Raw genomic sequence first — 21,676 nt, forward strand, 5'->3', positions numbered from 1 at the left:
ATGTTTCCAAGGCAAGTGCTTTACCAACTGAGCCACCTGCAACCCGGATTCGGTTACATGTTAATGAGGGCTCTCATCTGGGTTTACACACAGATGTTTGCTTGTTATGTGTTTTTCCCCGAGAAAGAGGGAGGGGAGAGGGAGGAACCTTCTCTGCATCTCTTGGTCATGATGGCCTCTCATGACCCCACCTGGTGACTACCCAAAGTCCCCAACACTAAACACCTTCAGCGTTAGTTAGTTAGTTAGTTAGTTAGGATGGGGTTAGACATTCCACCCACCACAGATGTGTATTCATACATGCACATGCATATGCACATGCGCACACAAGATACACATACACACACACACACACACACACACACACACACCCCGCAGGGCATTCTTTGTGGGTGCTATGAATTGAACCGGGTCCCCTGGAAGAAAAGCCAATGCTCTTAACCACTGAGCCTCCTCTCCCATCCCCCCACAGGACATTCTTAATACAACACAGTCTCAGGTCTACACAGGTCTATACATGACAAGCACTTTTGGAAGCCATCAAGAAATTTCAGTATCATCAGCTCAGGCGGGTTCTGTAAGGTGCACAAAGGTAGTCATCTAGAAGAAGCACGGAGTCCAGGACTCACTTTCCAGCATAAAAACAAGCGGAGAACTCCCCCGGGCTCCTGTGTCCGGGCTCACACCAATCACAGATGCGCTATGCAAGGAAAACAGCAGTTGTCAATATAATTCCTTTAACTGCCAATGCAGCGCCAGAGCAGGCAGGGGCAGCAGATGGAGTTCGCAAACGGCCTTACTCCCGAGATGAGCTTCCTGCAGTCCGTGATGCTCCCATCAACGGCTGCGTCTTTAGTGCGCCCTCGCAGGAAATTGGGCATTTTTATGCCCTGTGATTTTTGATGTGGAAATCACCCCCGTGCTCTCGTGTTACATTAAGAGGTAAGATGATATGTAAGGTGCCAGCTGGATGGAATCCGGAGGCCGCGAAGGCGGGCAGGAGCTAGGAGTTCCTAAACCGCAGAACCGCGGCTCTGCATATGTGCATGGCGCTGGCTAATGCCTTTTAAATGGGATTTGAAATTTAACTTAAAAATGAGAGTCTTCTAGCACACAATCCAAATATACAAGGAGAGATCTGACAGGAAGTCACCGTCATCAGGTTATCTGGTCTGTGCTGTGACTTGAAGCCCCTCTGACAGCAAGAGGCTGGATAGCTTTCCTCCCCTCTGATATTTCTCAGGCTCACTTTTCTCCTTGGAATAATTTGATTTTTTTTTAAAGGGCAATGGCTATTTAAAGAACAAATTAAATATGACTGCTACTTTCCTTTGCTGGTGTGTGTGTATGTATGTGTGTGTGTACTGGTTTCAGAGGAATCTCAAAGCACTGAGTGGGGTTTGCTAGAAGCTTCTTCTCCAGGGTTCATTTGCTTGCCATTCTGATTGGCTGATGAAAGGAAGTCACCTGCTTCACTCATTGGCAAAGAAAGTTGGCCTAGGCGGCACTGGAGAAATAGCTCAGAGACTAAGAGCCCTTGCTGTTCTTGGGGTTCGGTTCCCAGCACCCACATGATGCTCACAACCCCCTATAACTCCAGATCCCGGGGATCTGATGCTATCTTCTGGCCTCCAAAGGCACGTTGCCCGTAGATGGACACCAGGGAGCAAACCTCTCCTTTTATCTTGTAGCTCTGCGAAGACCTCAGGGTCGTCCCCAAGGTCCTCTGTGTACACTCAGCAAACCACGATGGGGAGGGAGGGCGTCACAGCTTTCTGGGCAGACAGAGACCAGAGTGACACTGGAGGCATGGTCCTTGTCCCAATAAGCAAGCTTAGTACACCCATAGGTACACACTCACTCTGAACGTGTGTCCTGCCTACCATCGCCACAGTGACCTTTTCTCTTGGGAATACCATGAAGATGTGTCCTGAAGCCAGGTTGTGTCTGGGGCGTGTGTCACACACATGAAGGCCTCTTGCCGCTCTCATAGCAGAGGACGAGGGCTTCCAACCATACCACCCCACTTACCCTTGGGAGGAGCCCACGACAGTTGCTGCTACTTGAAAACTTGGAAGGTAGATCACGTCAGAGATGGGCCTCTGGGGTTTGATCTTGTGGCATTGTCTAGGGGAGACCTGGCCACGGTGGGCGGCAGCATTCCCTAGGTGAGGTCCTGGACTCCATGGGTGGAGAAAGGGAGCTGAGCCCCAGCATGCCACCAGCATTCTCTGCTTCCTGACGATGAACACGATGCAGTCTGCCGCCTCAGGCTCCTGCCACCCCGACGGATGTGTCTGCTGTAGAGAATCGCACCCTCGAAGTGTGAGCTATTTGTTTTTGTCAGGGCATTTTATCACAACACTAGGAGAAAACAAAAACAAAACAAAGTGAAGAGAGGCTCCAACAGTGAAGGCTCAAGTCGTCAGTAGCTCTAAGCTCAGAGGCTGGTGGAGCTGAAATGGTTTGGGTTGGGCGGTGGGGCGCAGCACACAACCACCACCATCTACTTTAGAGGAAACATGGTGGCCCTGAAGCCATGACACGTCTTCAGCTGAGAATGCTGCCTGCCTGCTGGGCACTGAGAACAGGTGCAGCAGGGATCTCCTCCGCCCGCCTCCATCACCCTCCGTGAGGGAAGCTCCTCCTGTCTTCATCTTTGAAGGTCAACATGGGGCTGGCTCCAACATGATTCTGTTCTCTATATCTTGGGATGTTTGGTTTCTTAAAATCTTGCTTGCAGCAGGGTCTGGCCTTCCAGGGCTGGCATGGGGCATCCCTGCGGGGAAGACTCTTCGGGGAACACGGTTTCCAACTTGTGCTTAAGCCACCTTCTTCAATGTGCTTCTTCTGGCATTCTCAAAGTTCATTTGTCTGTGATCCTAGACAGTTGTGAGTTTAGGAACACGCCTGCTTTGTTAATGGCAGAGGGTACCATGCAGCATCGGACATCCAAAGAGCAGCATGTCAGACGTCCCTGGAGATGGAAATTGGCCCCACCCACGACACTCACCTCCAGAAGCTCTGTCTGGTTTAGAAAGGCTCTGGCCTTGGCTCTCATCACAGGGCTGACTGACTCCAGTACTTTCCTGTGTGGTCCTGCAGAGCAAGCTGCAGATGAGACAACATTGGTCCCTTAGGGCGGAGACCCCGGTGGTGCTTCTGAGAATTGCCTTTGCTGCAGGCCAGAGGTTCAGAAGTCTCTTCGCTGTCTCCCAAAGGAGCCCCTCTGCTAGAGGCTAAGACATTGAGAGAAGGCACCTGGACACCTCGCCTCCTGGTTGGGCAGGCAGCACCTAACCAGCTCATCCATCTCCAGGATCGGTCCTTTGAAAAGCCTGAGACTAGCTTGACGGCACCCTATTTCCTGGGACCGCTCTTGCTATCTCTAGAAGAGTTCCCTCTTCTTCCTTCTGTCCTTCTTGAGTGCTAGATTGAATCTATAACACACTTTTTTCTTAGAAGCTCACCCTCCTCAGTCTGATGAATTCCATATTTCAAATTCTTTAGACAAGAACATGAAAGCCATTGCCTTAGGGTGACTTTGAGGTCATTAGACAGTTTGGCTGTCTAATCTGAGACCCTAGGACCCCCCAAAACGCCCACCATTCTCAAATATATTCCAGAGTTCCCCTGTCATCCCACTCCTGTGTGGATCCAGAATATACAAGAGACCCACTGGCCTTCACTGCTTTGTGCCTGTGGGATGTTATCCTAGAGGTGGCCGAGCGAAGCAGAGTTTGAAGCCACTAAGGAACTGATTCCTCGGGTCTCCTAAGGGTAGAGCACCCAGGGCAGACCCAGGTCACACACACACACACATTCAGGGGCCCAGCACATGGGTATGTCATGCTACACAGGGAGGGATTTGATGCTGTGAAGTTTTACCCCCTCCCCTGAGCCCAATGACACGCAGGGACTATCACACACACATTGTACTCTCTGTCCTCTGGAACCTAGCTCTTCAGCTCCATCTTGCTCACACCAGCCATGTTCACACCAGCCATGTTCACACCAGCCATGTTAAAGTTACATGGCCACCCACTCTCTGACTTCCTAAAAGAAGAAAACAAAATGCAGACTTGATGTTTGGGTCTGGTACCACAAGCCACAAACAGAGAGCAGGGCTCCAGAATTAACGAATTCAGAGATCCCGCCTGCACCTGCAGAGCTCGGTTATAGCTTTCGGGGGCTCAGAAGGATGCTCCCGTGAGCCTTCAGAGCGAGCACTGCCATGGCAGGCTGACTTCGGAGGACCGGAGGGTGTACCATTTGCCCGAGGACACACAGCTGCTCAGCAGCCCTGTCAGCACCCACATCTGTAGCTCCTTCAGCCGAGCAATACTTCCTTTATCTCCCATTTGCTGTCTTTAATTTGTTTCTTCACATTTGCATAGACGAATCTCAGCAAGAAGGGTGATGAGGGCGCAAAAACACCCCGTTATCTTTTGACAAGCCAGACATGACGGAGCTTTGCTGGTACTGGCATCGACCGCAGGGGTTCTTCCATGGCCTAGTGGAGGCACGCGTGACTGCTGGGCCAGCCCAAGGGCTACACAGGCAGTACTGGGAACAGTCCACGTGATCTCTCCACGGCTGCTCACTGGCTTGCTCCAAGTGGGGGTGGGTGCGGCTTGGAAGAGTGGGAGTCCACTAAGAGGGCCCTAGACTTCCCCTGCACTGGATATCCAGGGAGGCACCAGGGAATCCATGTCTCTGGAGTAGAGAAGGATGGGAGGAGGCAGTCAAGAAAGTGGGCAGCCATGGAAGGGGGTAGCCGTGGGAGGGGGCGGCCATGGGAGGTGCCAGCCGTGGGAGGGTTTCTGAGATCAGAAGGGAGTATTTGAAGCTGGGAAACCAGAGTTTATAGCTACTGAGCAGACTGGGAAGGAGTGGTTCTTGAGCCCTCCAAAGACAGAAGAGCAGCAACTCTGACAAGGACACACAGCATCTCAGAAAAGGGTCCCAAAGCAGGGCGGGGAGGCAAAATCAGGAGCAGGGCACAGACATCAGCTAGAAGATTCAGGGCAGCATCCAGGCCAGGGTATCAACACTTCAAGGGAAGCGTCTGGAACTCCAACACAACCATCTTTTCCTAGAGAGCCTCAGAAGCCTCCTACAGATGCACAGAGCAGAGTGATTGACATGCAGAGTGTCCTAGCTCCAGCTGTGCAGACACATCTGCCGGGACCCTCGTCTGCCCTCTCGCTCTGTGGGTGATGGATGGTTCTGGAAAGATACCAGTGCTCCAGATGGGAACAGCCAGTTTAATGCTCTGCTGCTAAATCTGGGGAGACAGAGCGTCCCATCATTAAAGATTCATTTAGACTTATCTTAATAGGAAACAATAGAACTCAGCTGGGCCTGTACATGACAAATGGCCTTCCCTCAAGAGAAATCTTAAGGCAAGAGATGAGGTTCTCCATCACTGCATTCCATAGTTAATTTCCACAAGCTGACAGCACCCCGTGTTGTTCAGCGCAATGAGTATCCACACACTGTCCTTCTGTCCGAGGCACCACAAACAGACACTCTGCTCAGAGCTTCTCAGACACAGGGTCCTGTGATAAGGGCTGGGAAGGGCTGGTGAAACAGAGGCTTGCAGTGCCCCTTAGTTCTAAGAACAGGAAAGCCCGGAAGCGAAGAAGAGGTGGACATGGAAGAGGGTCCGGGATGGAGAAAGGAACTTCCACGTGACAGAATCCTAACTTTGAAGGTTGTGAGCATCCGGGTATCTGTGCTCTCAGGCCCAACAAAAACAACGGGGTGATTTTGTGTAAAATCCACAGGATCCTGGGGTCAGAGAGACTAGATGTAAACCTGTGGTCCCACCACTTATGGAAGTATTAGGGCAGGAAGCGTGGAGGTCCGTCTTGACCTTGAACAGTGATGATACTTTGAGGCCCCAATTTCATTCTCTATAAAAAGAAGAAAGATGTCTCTCTAGCTCCACAGGGGTTGTTGTTATATCTCAGTAAAACAACACAAAGAAAAGGCCTGAGTGGTACCCGGAACCCAGCACCTAACACCACCCACAGTGCCAATGAGTACCTGATTGGTCTTGGGGGTGTGGCACACAGATCCCACCACTGAAAGTCTTACTCTAGTTCAGGTCAAATTCAATGGAAGTTCCAAATGCCGAGTTCTCTATGGGCACAAAGTGAGTTTCACCTGTATTCAGAAGCTGGTCTTCTATTTGCCTGGACTTTTGACTAAGTAGTTAGTTGAGGGCCTGGAACGGTTTCCAAACACGGAGAGTGTGTGATGGACAGGTTTATGCTAACTTGACCCAAACTAGAGTCATTTGGGAAGAGCAAAGCTCAACTAAGATAGTGTAACCACTAGACTGACTCAGGGCTGTCGTCCAGATTGGTGATTGATGGGGAGGGCCCAGCCTTTGGTGGGAGCTGCTAGTCCTGGTCTTGCTCACCTGAATGCAATAAGACAACAGGCTGAACTAGCTATGGGGCTTAAACCAGTAATCAAGCACTCCTCCCTGGCCTCTGCTTCAGCTCCTGCCTCCAGGTTCCTGCCTTGAGTTCCTGTTCTGACCTTCCTGGATGACTTTCCTACATAAACCATAGGGAGAAATCAATTCTTTCCTCCCCCGTGTTTATGGGCACAGTTGTTACCACAGCATAAAAACCTAATGAAGACTAAAAAGGAGCATGCTTGTCCACCACCAGATGAGCCATTTTCCAGGTTCCAGCACTTGTCTTTCCTCTCAGAGCAACACAGGTTCAGAATCAGGTAGCAGGAGCCCACAGTAGAGGAGAGGAGATGAGCGAAGGCTTCCTGCTGACTGGATTCATTGCTCAACAGTTCCATTGGGCCAGGAGAGAGCCCTACACTTCCAGCCGCTGGGGAGATGACCAACAGCAGAGCTTTGACAAAAACCAACTCAACTTCACGTGCATATAGAGTGTCGGGCAAGTCTCTCAAGCCACATGGAAGCGCTTCCATCCAAGAGAAGACCAAGAAGATGCACAGGGGTTTCAAAGCAAGTTCTAGGGAGGAAAGCAGAAATCTGACAGGCCTGGGTGATTCCATTGCTCTGATAAAACACAATGACCATAAACAGCTTGGAAGGAAACAGATTACTGCATCTTATAAGTCCCAGGTCCATCACGAATGGAAGTCATGGCAGGAACTCAAAGCAGAAGCCTGGAGGCAGGAACTGAAGCAGGGGCTGTGGAGAAGTGCTTCTTACTGGCTTACTCCTCATGACTTGACCAATCTGCTCTCTTATACATCCCAGGACCACCTGCCCATGGGTGGCACTGCTCACAAGGTCTGGGCTGTCCCACATCATTCCCTAATCTAGAAGATTCCCCACAGATCTGCCTACATGTGATGGAAGCATTTTCTCCATCAAGGGTCCCCCCTCCCAGATGACCTTAACTTGTGTCATGTTGACAAAAGAAGCAAACCAGCACACAAGGATGACTGTGGGTTTTCATAGAGTAACTTAAGAACATGGAGAACCAGGTAGGAACTGGGGAGAACCTGGCAGACAGAGGAGACATCAGGTACAAAACTTCTGAGGTAGGGACCACTGGATGTCATTGAGACGCAGCAAATGGGTTAGTGTATGGAGCAGAGAAAAATGAGACGTGAGAAATAAGGGGGATGGAGGAGATAGGACTCTAGTGGGCAGTGGAGTCTGATTGGTAACAGGAGGGAGCAGTCGTGTGGGTTTGACAACCATGGAAGCCAAATCCTAAAGGCCCAGATAGATGAGGGCCTTAGTGGCCGTCTCCTTGTTGTGATAAATGTCCCAAGAGCAGCTTAGAAAGAAAAGAGTTTATTTCAGTTTAAAGGGGCTCAGTCCATCATGGTGACAAAGGCCCAATGGGGAGGCATAGTGGCAGGAATGGGAGGCTGGCTGGTCACATTGCATCCTCACTCAGAACGCAGATACGGAGCCAGAAGAAGTGTGACTTTGTTTTTGAGAACGGAGGCCCAACCCCAGTGACTCACTTCTGCTATCGAGGTTCAGCTTCCTAAAGGTTCCCCAACTACTCTCTCAAACAGCATCACCGCCTTTAATCCCAGCACTCGGGAGGCAGAGGCAGGAGGATCTCTGTGAGTTCGAGACCAGCCTGGTCTACAGAGGTAGTTCCAGGACAGGCTCCAAAGCCACAGAGAAACCCTGTCTCAAAAAACAAACAAACAAACAAACAAAAAAAAAAACCGCATCCCCGACAGAAGACGAAGTGCTCAAACATGAGTCTATGGGGACATTTCGCATTCAAGGTCCGTCAGCAGGCCACCTGAATCCAGCAGGACTGAAAGACAGGGCAGACAGGTCTTCGTGTCCCATCAGGTTTGAGAGAAAGGAGAATACGAGAAATCCTGTGGGTCTGAGAGAAAACATGACTTCCCACAGAAGCAAAAGCCTCACTTTCAGGCCCTGCTGGACCCTGGGGGAGCTGGGGGCATCTATGAGAGAACAGAAGGTGCCTTGCTGTTTACAGCAGAAGGGACTGCCCCCTGGCCCTCCAGCTCTCCCTAAGTCCTGCCCCACTTTCTCCTCCATAAACCACAGTGTTTAACACTCTTCCCAGAATCAGCGGATCCGTTACACACTGTTATGTTTTCAGCCTAATTGCGGCAGCGGTTAGGGATTGAAGACGATTTTACAGCACTCAGTAATCTATTGTCAGTCCTTAATTTTATGGACAGAAACCAGTTAGGAGTCAAGTCGTAAAAGTTCTGTAGGGATTCCAGGCCCAACATACACCACAGTGTCATACCTTATACGCAGGGGTGAGGGGTGGAGAGAAGAGGGAGGGAGGGAGAGCGGTGGTGAGCAGGTGTTCAGCCCCAGGGAAGAGGTGTTTGAAGTCACTTTACCATTTAAATTTATCTTTGCACATGTGCACGTGTATGTATATATGTGTGTGTTGATGCACACATCTGGAGGTCATGGGAGACCTATAGATGCTCCTTGGATGCTTGCCATCTTTTGTTTAAGACCAAGCCTCTCATTGAGTAGACAGGACTCCTTGGCCAATGAGCTGTGTGGTATGAGTGAGGTGTCCCCCATAGTCTCATGCATTTGAAAATTTGGTCACTAATTAGTGGCACTGTTGGGAGAGTTTAGGAAGCATGGTCTTGATGGAAGAAGTATGCCCACCTGGAGCAGGGCATTAAGGTTTCAAAGCCGTTTGCTGTGCCCAGTGTGTTCTTGCTTCCTGCTTGAGGTTGAAGAGGCGAGCTCTGAGCTTGCTGCCCCGCTCACCATGCTTGCCTGGTGGCATGGCATGTGTTTTATCTCACTGGCAGAAAGAGCGAAAACAGAGCCCTAGGGACCTGGCAGCCTCTGCCTCGCTTCTAACCATCAATGAGATCAGAGACACGGCCCATCATGCCTGGCATTTGCGTGGGTCAAGGAGATCAAATTCAGATCCCGACCTTTGCAAGGCAGGCACAGTAGCAGCCGAGCCTCCTCCCTAGCCCAGGTCCTTCCTCCTGTGAGGAAAGCCGTGCATTGAGCTTTGAGAGCACAGAACACCGGGGAGGAGCACCCTTCAGTTTCACTCAGGAAGCCGTCAGGATGTGTCGGGAGGAACAGCGTGTCTCTCAGCACCTATCAATGTCAGAAGAGCTCCGTTGCACAAGTGAGGCTGTCCTGTTGCTTGGGGCTGCATCTGCCGCAGTCTGTGTAGGGTCAAATGCTATCCGATGAGTGTGGTAAGGCTGCCAAGACATGACGATGACAATAGACGCTGGGTCAATACTGCTCTCAAAATCCATCCATCTGGTCCATCTTTTCCTTAGGAAAAGTCTGCCAGTGGTAACTAGCTGTCCATCAGGACAAGACATGAGGTCAATCTTCCAGGTTCTTTGTATCAACTGTGTCCCCAACGTGTGGTGCATGTTGCCTTCCTCTGTTCTCCAGGTGTTTACTAATTCCTTAAGTGGGGTCAAGAAAGGTAGGCATTCAGTTTGCTTTCTAAGAGGCAATAGGTGTGTGAAAATCCAAAACACAGGGTGATGGCAGGATCCAGAGGCCGGTGCCGAAGTTGCTCTGCATATGGACTTAGAAGAGCAAGAACTCCTCGTACCCAAATGGACAGACTAGGGCCAAGCGGGGTCTCCCTGACAAGGAGATCTTGAGGCTAAAAGCATGACCAAAGAAAATCAAGTATGTCTAGCCTTCTCTAGAGATTGCATTGTGGGACTGGGTGCCCTCTGGCTGCCTCCTTGGCACTCAGCCAGCAGAGCCGGAAGTTTCTGCCCAGACTGGTGTTCCAGGCTGCCCATGGACACACCTGAGGGAGCCGCTCCCTTCTGCTTCAGGTCCCTAAACTTCAACACACTAGAGTCTGTCATTAATCAAGTCTCAGTGTCAGAATCAGATACCATCTGTACGGTTTGCAAAACCATAGCTGGAGATGTGGGCTATAGTGGTGTGACGTCACTTACCCAGGGACTTCTTTACCAAGCCTTTTAGATAGAGGCTCTGACCAGTTGCTGTAGGCTGTCTGCCCCTCCCAGCAGGGCTTTTTCCAGCCCCTCCCACCATGGACTATTTCCTGTCCCTCCCACCGTGGGTTGTTAGAACTCAGTTTTATGTTCTGTCAGAACAGGTCCCAGACTTAGAACTTTTTAGACACAATTAACTTACCTCCTTTCTCTCAGCGACTCAGATTCCATCACTCAGCTGTTCTCCTTTTTCTCCTTTAATTCACCTCTAATCTTTTCTTGAAGCAACGGGGCCACTTAGGGAATTAATTCAAAGGAGCCTTATCTGTGAACTCACGGTGACCACTGCCCCACGGTGGAAAATCAGTCTCAGTGCAGACACAGTTCAATTGAGACATGAAAACTCCCGAAAGCCAAGCCCATCAAGGCGTGCTTGAGAGGCATTGGCATGGAATATTAATAGCACAAGCAGTGTGATGTGAATTCCTGACTGAGAGAGAGGTAGCAGTGGACAGGGAATTTAGTGTAAACCTCTTTTCGTAAAGATAAACACACAGCATGCCAATACACAGTAAAACAGCTAGCATTCTGGAAGGCTGATGTCACTAGCCCTGGGACACGGGACGTCATCACTCCCGAGGTTCTTTTGCGGGCATGATCCTTGCACTTTTCTTATCCATGAGCGTGAGTGCTTCCCTCTTGTCTGAGTATTGTCCCCACACTTGTCCACACTGGTACTTTTGTGTCTGGACCATCTGTGTCAACCACATGTGACATAATCCACCTTGAGACTGTGTCACAGCCGCTGTATCCACGCCTTCTCTGTCAGGCGTCACAGCCGCTCTATCCATGCCTTCTCTGTCAGGGGTTGCAACTGCTGTGTCCACGCCTTCTTTGTCAGGTGCAATGATGGTAAAAGTGACTCTCTCACCGCTGAGATGGAACACATGACAAACGCAAAGGGAGAAGAAAGAGCTGAGGACACAGTCCACCATGGTGGGGGCTGGGCATGGCAGCAGGAGCGTGAAGCAGCTACTCACAAGGCATCCACGGCCAGGGAGATGGACGCTGGCGCTCAGCTCACTTTGGCCTTTCTGTGCAGTCCAGGCTCTGAGCTCTTGGAATGGTGCTGTCTGTAGTAAGGGTGGGTGTTCTGTTATAAAATGTTGTGACCAAAAGCAGCACAGAGAAGGAATAGCTTAAACCAGCTGACAATTTCAGAGCAAGACTCCCTAACAGAAGCAGGAGCAGCCAGCTGGCTGACCACATTTTGTCTGCACACAGGAAGCAGAGAGATCGAACAGGAAGCAGAACCTGTTGATAAGCTCTTAAGGTCCATCCCCAGTGGCATACTTCCTCCTGCAAGCTTCCACCTCCTCAAGGATCCGAAACCTTCCTACTCTGCTCCACCAACTAGGGACCAAGAGCACAAATACCTGGGCCTGTAGGGGACATTTCTTACCAAACCACCACAGACTTCCCACTAAAATCGTTACGTGCAGTCTGGAAACTCCCTCACAGACATGTCTAAAAGTTTGTCCCCCAGTTGCTCCCATACCCCACCAAGGTGACAATGGATATAATAATCCATTTATATCCAGAATGTAATAGAGGTACTCCCTTCTCTGCCACAGCAATCTTGCTGCAATGTATCTGCGGGGTGGACGGGATCAAAAGCTTCTCTAACGTCTCTCTGGAAGAACGGAGTTGCAGGGACTCTGTGCAGACAGTCTCTCGCATGACTGCAGAGCAGATGGATCCTATTAATCATGGCTTCTTTATCTGTGCCCTGAATCATACATCTGTTTTTGACTCTCTTTTAGAAGGTTCTAGAAAGGATATTAAGTGTGGTTGATCCCTTCTGTAGGAGGAGCATCTGTGATTGATTAGTACTGTCTGAAAGCATAGACTCCTGACCACAGAGAGGTTAAGCCTCAAAATCATACACGATGATATTGGGAGGCGGGGACTATGGGACATGATGAGGTCACATGGGTCACAGCCTGGCTCTGATTCTCAGCTTTGCTCTCCTCTCTCACAGCTAGACTCTCCTTGGCTTGGGTCTCTATGGTCTGGACTTGGTTCTGATCTTTAGCTTTTGCAAACTGTCGGGTCCTGGCCCTGGTTGGGACCCAAAACAGGACCAATGCTTCCTCTCCTCAGATGGAGGTGATCCAGAGGGTGGGGCAGCAGAAACAGGAAACCCGACTACATAAAGGAGACCCAGAGACCCAGCTCATGCCCTGAGGACACAGTGAGAAAGGGTCCTCTGGGAGCCAAGATATAGACCCTCACCAAATATCAGATCTGCAGGATCTTGGTCTTGATTTTCAGCCTCCAGACTGTAGGAAGTAAATTCCTACCTATGTTATAATTTACCCAATCTAAGACCGACCAATCTTTCCTTCCTTCCTTCTTCCTTTCATTCTGGTGTGTGTGTGTGTGTGTTTACACATGTTACATCTATGTGTAATATGTATGCCTGTTCACACGTATGTGGTCCTGTGCGTGTGCGCCTGTCCACAGGTCAGAAGTTGACAGTGCTCTTTCTCAGCCACTCTTCACCTTGTCTGCTGAGGAAGGTTTTCTCACCTACGCTCACCAGTCTGCCTTGTTCCAGGGACCCTCTGTCTCTGCCTCCCGTGCAATGAATGAGGTTACAGGGGGGGTCTGCCGTACCCACATTCATTTGCGTAGGTGCAGGGGACTGCATGACAGCAGCGCTTTGTCTACCGAGTTCCTCCACAGACATTAGAGGTGTTTTCCAGCAGCTGCTCCGACAAACCGGGATGAACCCTCCACATGTGCTTAGCCACTTGGCTCAGCTCTTACGAGCTATTCTATTTTCTTCCCATCTACCTATTGAGATTGCTGCATGATTTGTATTGATTTCAAAAAATCATGTATTTAAGACGACAGCCTGCTGGCAAGAGATGAACTCATCATGCCCAGTCACGTTTTTAACTGGTTAATATGTTTCCCATAATGCCACACTGCCAGCTCTATGAATCCCAGCCTGGTGGGTAGAGCCCACTCTTCTCCTTCAACACTGACCTGGAAGGGTTGCCAGGGAAGCAGGACTTTGGGGCCTCCATTTTGGCACATGCCTTGCAGATTCTAACCCCTCAAAGAGAGAATGGCTGTGGACAAGCCTCTGCGGACAGCGGGCAGACGTCCATCAGAGGCATTGTGCGTCCATCTCTGGGACCTGTGACTGGAATCAAGTCCCTGCACTGAGGACATTGTTCCGGGGAGGAAGGCACACTCGCTGCATATAAAGAGCGTTCCTGGCTGTTTCAAGATGGTAACTGCGGGCTGCCCCGTAGCTCAGGTCTTCGGGCAGCACGTCCTTTGAAGACTCGACTCTTTTATGAATATTGCCTCTTGGTCATGGAACACTGACCTCTGGACGATTGAACAGCTCACAGCCTGTAGTCCCTGCTCTCAAGCACAGCTTCCCGGGATGGCTGTGGCTCTGTTCCAGCTGGAGAGACCACCGTCTCATCTCCTTTCTTGTTCTCTTCCCACTCCACTAAGCCATTAATGAAAACGGAAGTGAAAAGCCGAGGGGAGGCTCAGCCAGACCAGCATCTGCACTATAAACACAAGGGCACGGGTTCAGGTCCCCAGTACCCATATAGAAAGCCAGGGGGTGGCGATGTACTTCTGTAACCCCCACACTGGAGTGGGGTTGGGCAGACACAGGGGGATCCTTGGAGCCATTGGTCAGCCATCCTAACTGAACCCATGAGATTCAGGTTCAGTGAGGGACCTTGTCTCAAACAATAAATGTGGCTATCTCCATCTTTTGCCGAGGACCAGAGTTTCAGATCCAAGAACTCACCCGGGACAGCGCACAACCACCTGTAACTACAGATGCAGAGAACCCAGTGCCCTCTTCTGGCTTCCTCTGGCACCTGCACCTTAGAAGCACACACACACAAATTAAAAATAAATACAATTAAAATATATTATGATGGAGGGCAGTTGAAAAAAGACACCCAATGTTGACCTCAGGCTGCTGCATACGTGTGTGCCTACACACATACATATACCACAGAGAGAGAGAGAGAGAGAGAGAGAGAGAGAGAGAGAGAGAGAGAGAGAGAGAGAGAACAGGTCCTATGCCACACCCAAGGTCTTTTGTCTAGGACCACATTGGTGAGTGATACTGGCTCCTTCCTCTCTACATCTTCAGATGCCATGTCTGTGAGTTCAACTGACTACAGATAAAACATATCCCCCACCCAATGCACCCATACTGACAGGTAGACATTTTTCCTCTCATTATTTCATAAACAAAACAGTCTGGAAGCAATCTCCATGCTGTCCTCGTCTGTCTACTGTTGCTGTGAAAAACACTGACCATAAGCAACCTGCTGAGGAAAGGGTTTGTTTCTTCTTACAACACTTAGATCACACTCCATCACTGAGGGAAGAGCTCAGGGCAGGCACTCAAGACAGGAACCTGGAGGCAGGAACTGAAGCAGAGGCCATGGAAGAATATAGCTTGCTGGGTTGTTTCTCATGGCTTTCTCGACTTGATTTCTTATATAAACCCAGACCAACTGCCCGGGTCTGTCATCATTAACAGTGGTCTGGGCCCTCTCATATCAATCATCAATCAAGGAAATGCCCCTACCATTATGCCCACAGACCAAACAGACGGAAGCAATTCCTCAGTAGACCGTAGCTTGCGTCAAGGTGAGCACACTAACTGGCATGTGGGAATTGGATTGCAAGAGGTCTTGCAGGTATCCTGCAGATACAGTACACCAGAGAAGGTGCCAAGGTTCTGAGCAACCACTGCAAGTGACCATCTGCTGGCTCCACTGACTGGGAGTTGTTTGAGACATTGAAATTTCAGACGTCTGTACACAGGGAACTTCTGGGGCTCACGAGACTTCAGTTTGCACCCTGTGTCATTTATTCAATGCTGATAACTAAAGACTGTCACAACAGATTCTGCATGTTGCACTAGTTACTGGGCCCAGGCCACAAAGAGATGCAGCAGAAAGCCAGACGCCCAGAAAACCCAGCAACAAGCTGATCAAGAAACAAAGCATCCCATGGACAAGAGGCAGGAGGAGAAGCCCTCTGGCTGAGTGGCAGACTGGGTGAAGATTGATGCTCAGGAAGCAACAGGTAGGGAAGCAATGACGGGGGACACATGGAAAAGGTAAGCCCAAAGCTGGGGTTGGGGTTCTTTGATGACAAAAAAAAAGTTTGCTTTTTATTCAAACTGTGGTGAGATTGACAGGAAGCCCACTGTAGCAGTTGCAGGAAGAATGAATGGAAAGGAAGGCCAAAGAGAAGCTCAGGGGTCTGCCTTTCCCTGAGCCAGGGAGAGACACCGAGGTAGGGACCATTGCCTTGATCCTAGGAGGATGCCGCCAGCAGCAGGTAGGGTGCGGGTGCGGGGCAGGGAGCCCCCAGGGAGCAGTCTGGATGCAGATGCTGTGCCAGCTGCAGTCCCCTCCCCTTGTGTGGAGATAAGTAAGAAATTATAAAGCCCGTTTTCTGCAGAATGAGTCGCTCCCATCATAATGAAGGCTGAAGGCTGGGTGGTGATATTCTCGAAGAGGACTTTTGTTTCTGTCAGTGGTTTCATGCTAATTACCATAAGTACCGTCCATTTAGGATTGCGCCATAATTCCAGTCCCTATTAGTGTGTAAGCGGTGCCTTATCTCTGCCGCGAGCTACTGTTTATTCATGGGACGAGACAGTACATCACGGGCATTGTCACATAAAATAAATGTTTTTTGTGTTACATTGTATGCGGTAAGAATGGGCCAGAAGTGATTTGCCAAATAGGAAGTGCATTTGAAAGTGAAGTTTGAATTTGAAAGAAAGCTCACTTGTTTCTGCTCGGTGCGTATGACAGGCTGTCTTGAGTTCCGACTTTTATGTTTTGAGATTTCTGCCTTAAGGAAATGTGAGCTGAGTGGGGGGCTGAGGCATCAGAGAGGGAGGGGCTCATTCACAGCATTTTCCAGGTCGCCAAGGACAAGGGGACAAGGGTGCCCACTGTCACTCTGCATTGAGTGGACAATCACGCTGGCTATCAGAGCCAGGAGCCCTCCGTTTCTCCACTGTTCATCAGCAAAATGTCAGCTACCCGGCACATCAAGCTGGAGCCATACGGAAATCAAGCTGGCGCGTTTTGCCAAGCTTAACCGCCCAGGTGCCATTAGGATTCTGAGCAGGGCTTTTAGGAGCTACCAAATGGAACACACATCTGCAGGGACCCAGGGAAGATCACCTCTCTCCATCTAGGAGGAGACACATATGGAAGCAGACAGATGTTTTGGATGGAGATGGCCGGACTCATTTGCAGTTTCCAAATCTGCAGAGACACGATGTTCTGTCATTAAACATTCATTTAGGACCGTCTTCATCGGAAGCAGGATAACAGAGCCGCGAACGTCCATGACAAATGGTGCTTTCTGGACATAAAATATTAAAGTGCGGCCTCGAACTTTTCTCCATGTGATCCTTTGAAGAAGTACTTGGATGGGTTTAAAAAAAATGGCATCTCACAGCTCAGCCGTGTAGAATCTTACCAGGCACCCGCTTTGTGTCGAACAACATGCCACGGGCAAAATGGAACTGATGACCCGCAAGACACAGTTGCAGCCACTGGAGAAGCCTCCAGGATGACTGTGAGCATTTAAAGTGAACTCTGTAGGGGCTGGAGATGTGGCTCAGCAGCTAAGAGCACTGGCTGATCTTCCAGAGGATCCAGTTCAATTCCCAGCACCCACGTCAGGCAGGCCGTAACAGCTCCAGAGGATCTGTCCCCCCTGGTCTCCAGCGGCATCTGCATTTGCTTGCTCATACCCATGCACACACATGTACACTCTCTCTCACACACATGCACAAACATAAAAAAGAATAAATTCAATTAAGCAGGATGTGTCTCGATAAACACTAGCCTTTCTGTTTAGATTTCGTTTAAAATGAACCATGTTTTAAGCTTCCCCAGACGGTTGGACATTTCTCTGTTTGCTATTGTGCCATTTTGAAAGCTCCGTACATGCACTATGCTTCGTGAAATTCTTTCTCCTTCGAAGACTTTGTTGTGTGACACTCTTCTCAGAAGCGAGCACACATCTCTTCATCCCAGATAAGGAACTGAACACAGACCAAAGTAATGATTCTACCTGAGTCCGCAGTGCGGAAACATATGAGCTTGCTAGCGTTCCTTGCAGGAATACGGGAGAGCAGAGGCTTAAAGGTGCAGCCGTGACTCAAATGCAGCTGCATGATGGGAAGCCCACCCTAGCATTGGTGATGGCTCACGAAAGCTAGAAGCCTGGCTCTCTCTCTAAGACTTGCAGGCACCTCAACAGGTTTGAGCGTCTCCTCTGTCCAACAATACTGCTTAGATAACCCAGAGGGTCTCTGGTACGTTTCAGGGGCTTCCTGGGACTTGTTAGTTGTTGAGTCCCCAATCTTATCTAGCCTCCTTCCTTGCAGGAGAAAAGGTTTCAACTTGGGATATTACCACACAGCATATTTAAATAAAAACTAGTTCTGCGATATCCAACTTTGTCTGTTGATATTGGGACGGCGGCAGGGCTGCGTCCCCGGCACCCGGCCGCCCGCATGGCTAGAAATACCCAGAAATAATTACACGGAAACTGTATTCTTTTAAACACTGTCTGGCCTGGCTAGGTCCAGTTTCTTATTGGCTAGCTCTTACATATTGTTCTAACCCATTTTTAATATTCTGTGTAGCCCACGAGCTGGCTTACCAGGGAGGATCTTAACCTGCATCTGTCTGGAGCGGGAGAACCATGGCGACTCTCCACTAAGCTTCTTTTTCCCAGCATTCTCCTCTGTCTACTCCGCCTACCTAATTTTCTGTCCTATGAGGGCCGAGGCAGTTTCTTTATTATTAACCAATGAAATCAACAGTTAAGATACAAGACCCACCTCCATCATTTCCCCTTTTTCTGTTTAAACAAAAAAAGAAAGGCTTTAACTTTAACATAGTAAAATTACATATAACAAAACAGTTATCAAGTAAGAATTACAGTTACAATATTTATATCTATTTTATCTCTTATCATAACTAAGGAAAACTATAACTATCTATTTATTCTTCAACTCCATCAAAGACTCCAGAAGGATATAATACTACCTAAGTAAACAAGAAATAAGAAAACTCTAGAAATGACAGAGACATCTCGCTGCCTGGACAGTCACCCAAAGTTCTTTGGTACCGTTGGGGCATCCATCTTCGGCCTACAGGCCCATCGTATCCAGCAGACACCTCCACGAAGCAGGAAATTCCAAAAACAGTTCAGTCACTTTCTGCTGTGTCCTGCAGAATGTCTCGCAGACTCTTTCATGAAGCAGGAACCCCGAAAGACCATCTCACCTTTAGGCAAGTTCAGCAGTCCTCTCTCTGCGGGTTCTCTGTGTCCAGTTTATGCAACAGTCCAGGCAAGAACAGTTTCTTGCCCAAATGGCTATCAAACTCCATAAGGATCCTCTTCGATGCCCATCTTTCTCTTGAAGTAGCTGGTGCTGCCAGGAGCAGATGTGTCTCATTGTCATGAAAAGTCCTAAGTTATTAAAATATTTTAAATGCCATATTTTGCAGTCTTTGAGAGATATGAAGAATGCCTATCTAACTGAAATATATCTCTATATATCTAGAAAATCTAATTAACATGACTACAAGCTTAACTATTAGCGATGATTATCCATTAACAACCTATATTTCCTAATTATACATTACATTTTAAAATGAACTACACAACACAATACCTTAATCAAGATCAAAAATACATATACATATAACAAAATTGACCATAAAATCCATACCAATGCAAATTATTCATATCTATATCATATCCCCCTTTAAATGTAAAAGAACATTTATAAACAATATTTGGGAACATGGGCGTAGTTTTTTCTTTTTAAACTGCTTCCTGCTGAATAGGGGCGTCAAGACCCACCTCCATCATTTGTCATTCTTGGCTCACAGGCTCAGAAGGAACCTGTTTTCCATTGTGCACCCGAGCTCTTTGCAATCATTTTGGAAACCTGCCTGTTCTGAAAATAGTTCCGAGGTGTTTGCACCAGTTATTTGCTGATATTTTTATAAACAAGACTATAAATAAGTAGAACATTCAGGAGTTTGCTATAATAGAGCCCCCTTAATGAAGTCAGGTGTTTATATTCCAACAGGGTCTGGACTTCAAACATCAGGAGGGGCTGCCTCCTATCTGGCCAAGTCTTACGGCATACATGTGTCCACTCCACACATCTTCTCATCTGGTACAGTAAGAGTTCAATATTTATTGAGCTGAATGAGGGGGCTTGTTTTTTGTAAAAGTTCTTTTTCGGAAAATAACTTGCTTAAATGGTTTGGTACAGAGTTTCTTGGATACAGCACAAAGAAAAGTCTGCGGAGAGTTGATCAAGCCTCCACCTGAGGGTTGAAATGATCATTTGACAAGCACCATCTGGGCAACAGCCTGATGCCCCACAGCACAGTGCTGGCTGCCTTTGAGACTCCCCAGAGAGTACCAGTCAAACACCACTGACCAGAGCCCCTTGACGGAGTCTGCTCAGAGGCCACCAGGAATGCCACAAGCTTCAGGGACATGCACATCTTTTCTCAGAGCTCTTGGGGGAGAACCTCTGAATCAGGCTCTGAATTGCTTGGTTCCGGGGAGGCTAGTCACTTCAGCTTGCTGGATGAGTCTCCTTCTTGCGGCCACTCGCCTGGCCTTTCCTCTTCGTGAGCACACCCTTGGCTGTTCTTCCTCTCCTTACAGGAGCAAAGTCTTATGGCACTAGGACCCTGCAGCAGACTTACTTTTGGGCGCCCACCCACTCCTAAACCTTGAACTGCTAAGCAGCTTTGCACTGGCAGTTGGCTGCACCTCACTGGGGTCTGTGAAGCTGAGCTCTATGCCCTGTGATCCTGGCAGCTGGGAGTCTAACTGGAGCTGCACTCCTAGCTCTAGGGAGTTGGTGTCCACACAATGACAGGCATTTTTACTTAGCTTGCTGTCTCTACTTAAAGTGCTGGCTTCTCAAGTGCTCACTGTACGACAGAGCCTCTTAAAGGAGCCAGAAGCCATATCCATTTTGTTGTTGTCTTGTTTGTTTGTTTGTTTGTTTGTTTCTCCAGCTTTCTCAGGACCTACATTAAAACTCAGGCTCCACATTGGGTGTCAAATGTGCAGGCTTTCTTTGGGGCACTAACCAGCTCCCAAATCACGACACAGAGACTTATTATTAATTATGAATGCTCAGCCTTATCTTATGCTTGTCCTGTTAGCTCTTATAACCTAAATTAACCTGGGTGTTTTCATCTGCCTTTTGCCCCAGGGATTTTGACTTCCCTTTCACTCTGTATGTCCTGCTCTTTGTCTGGCCGGCTGGTGGCTGCCTGGCTGGCTGGCCCCTGGCGTCTTCCTCTCTTTCTCCCTCATTCTCTCTTTCTGTCTCCTCTCTGGAGCTTAGATTCCCCCTACCTATTCCTTCTGCCTATCAGCTCCACCTAGCCCTCTTCTGCCAAGTAATTGGCTGTTCAGCTTTTTATTATACCATCCAGGTGCCTTAAGTAGGCAAGGTAAAACAGAAACACAACTTTCCACAATTAAACAAAGGCAGCATAAACAAATGCAACACACCTTTATGTAAAGTAATATTCTACAACATAAATAATGTAACACATCTTTACATAGTTAAAGTAATATTCTACAACATAAACAGTGTAACACATCTTTACGTAGTTAAAGTAATATTCTACAATAAAACTCCACTTTACTACTCAACCAACCGTATTGACCTCCTAAAGTGCCCTGTCTCAAAACACAGTCACATAGGGGTATAAGTTTCAATATATGAATTTTTGGAGGACCCTGTTCAATGCCTATTATCCCTTTAGCCAAATAAAATTTAAAACCACAGAATTATAAAATAATGCTTGAATGATTTAATGCTTAACTTTTAACTTTAGCATTTTGAGGTGTGGATCTGAGGTATTTTGAGTGTCAGAGGAACCACAAGAACATTGATACCAAGAGAAAGAGCACACTAGCGCCCCCAAATGCCCCAACATGCCCATCTGTGGCCACTCCTGTTATTCCCCTCATCCTCAGATAGTGAATTGTGTTGTTGTAGCTGCTTGTCTCTAATGGAATCCTACCTGATACACTGCTGGCCTCGCTTCTCCTTATATTGGGATTTGCTGGTACTGGACTTCCACACACACCA

This window comes from Alexandromys fortis, unplaced genomic scaffold (genome assembly GCF_014885135.2).
Source record: "Alexandromys fortis isolate MF-2015 unplaced genomic scaffold, M_Fortis_MF-2015_v1.1 scaffold_88, whole genome shotgun sequence".
NCBI classification, from domain to species: domain Eukaryota; kingdom Metazoa; phylum Chordata; class Mammalia; order Rodentia; family Cricetidae; genus Alexandromys; species Alexandromys fortis.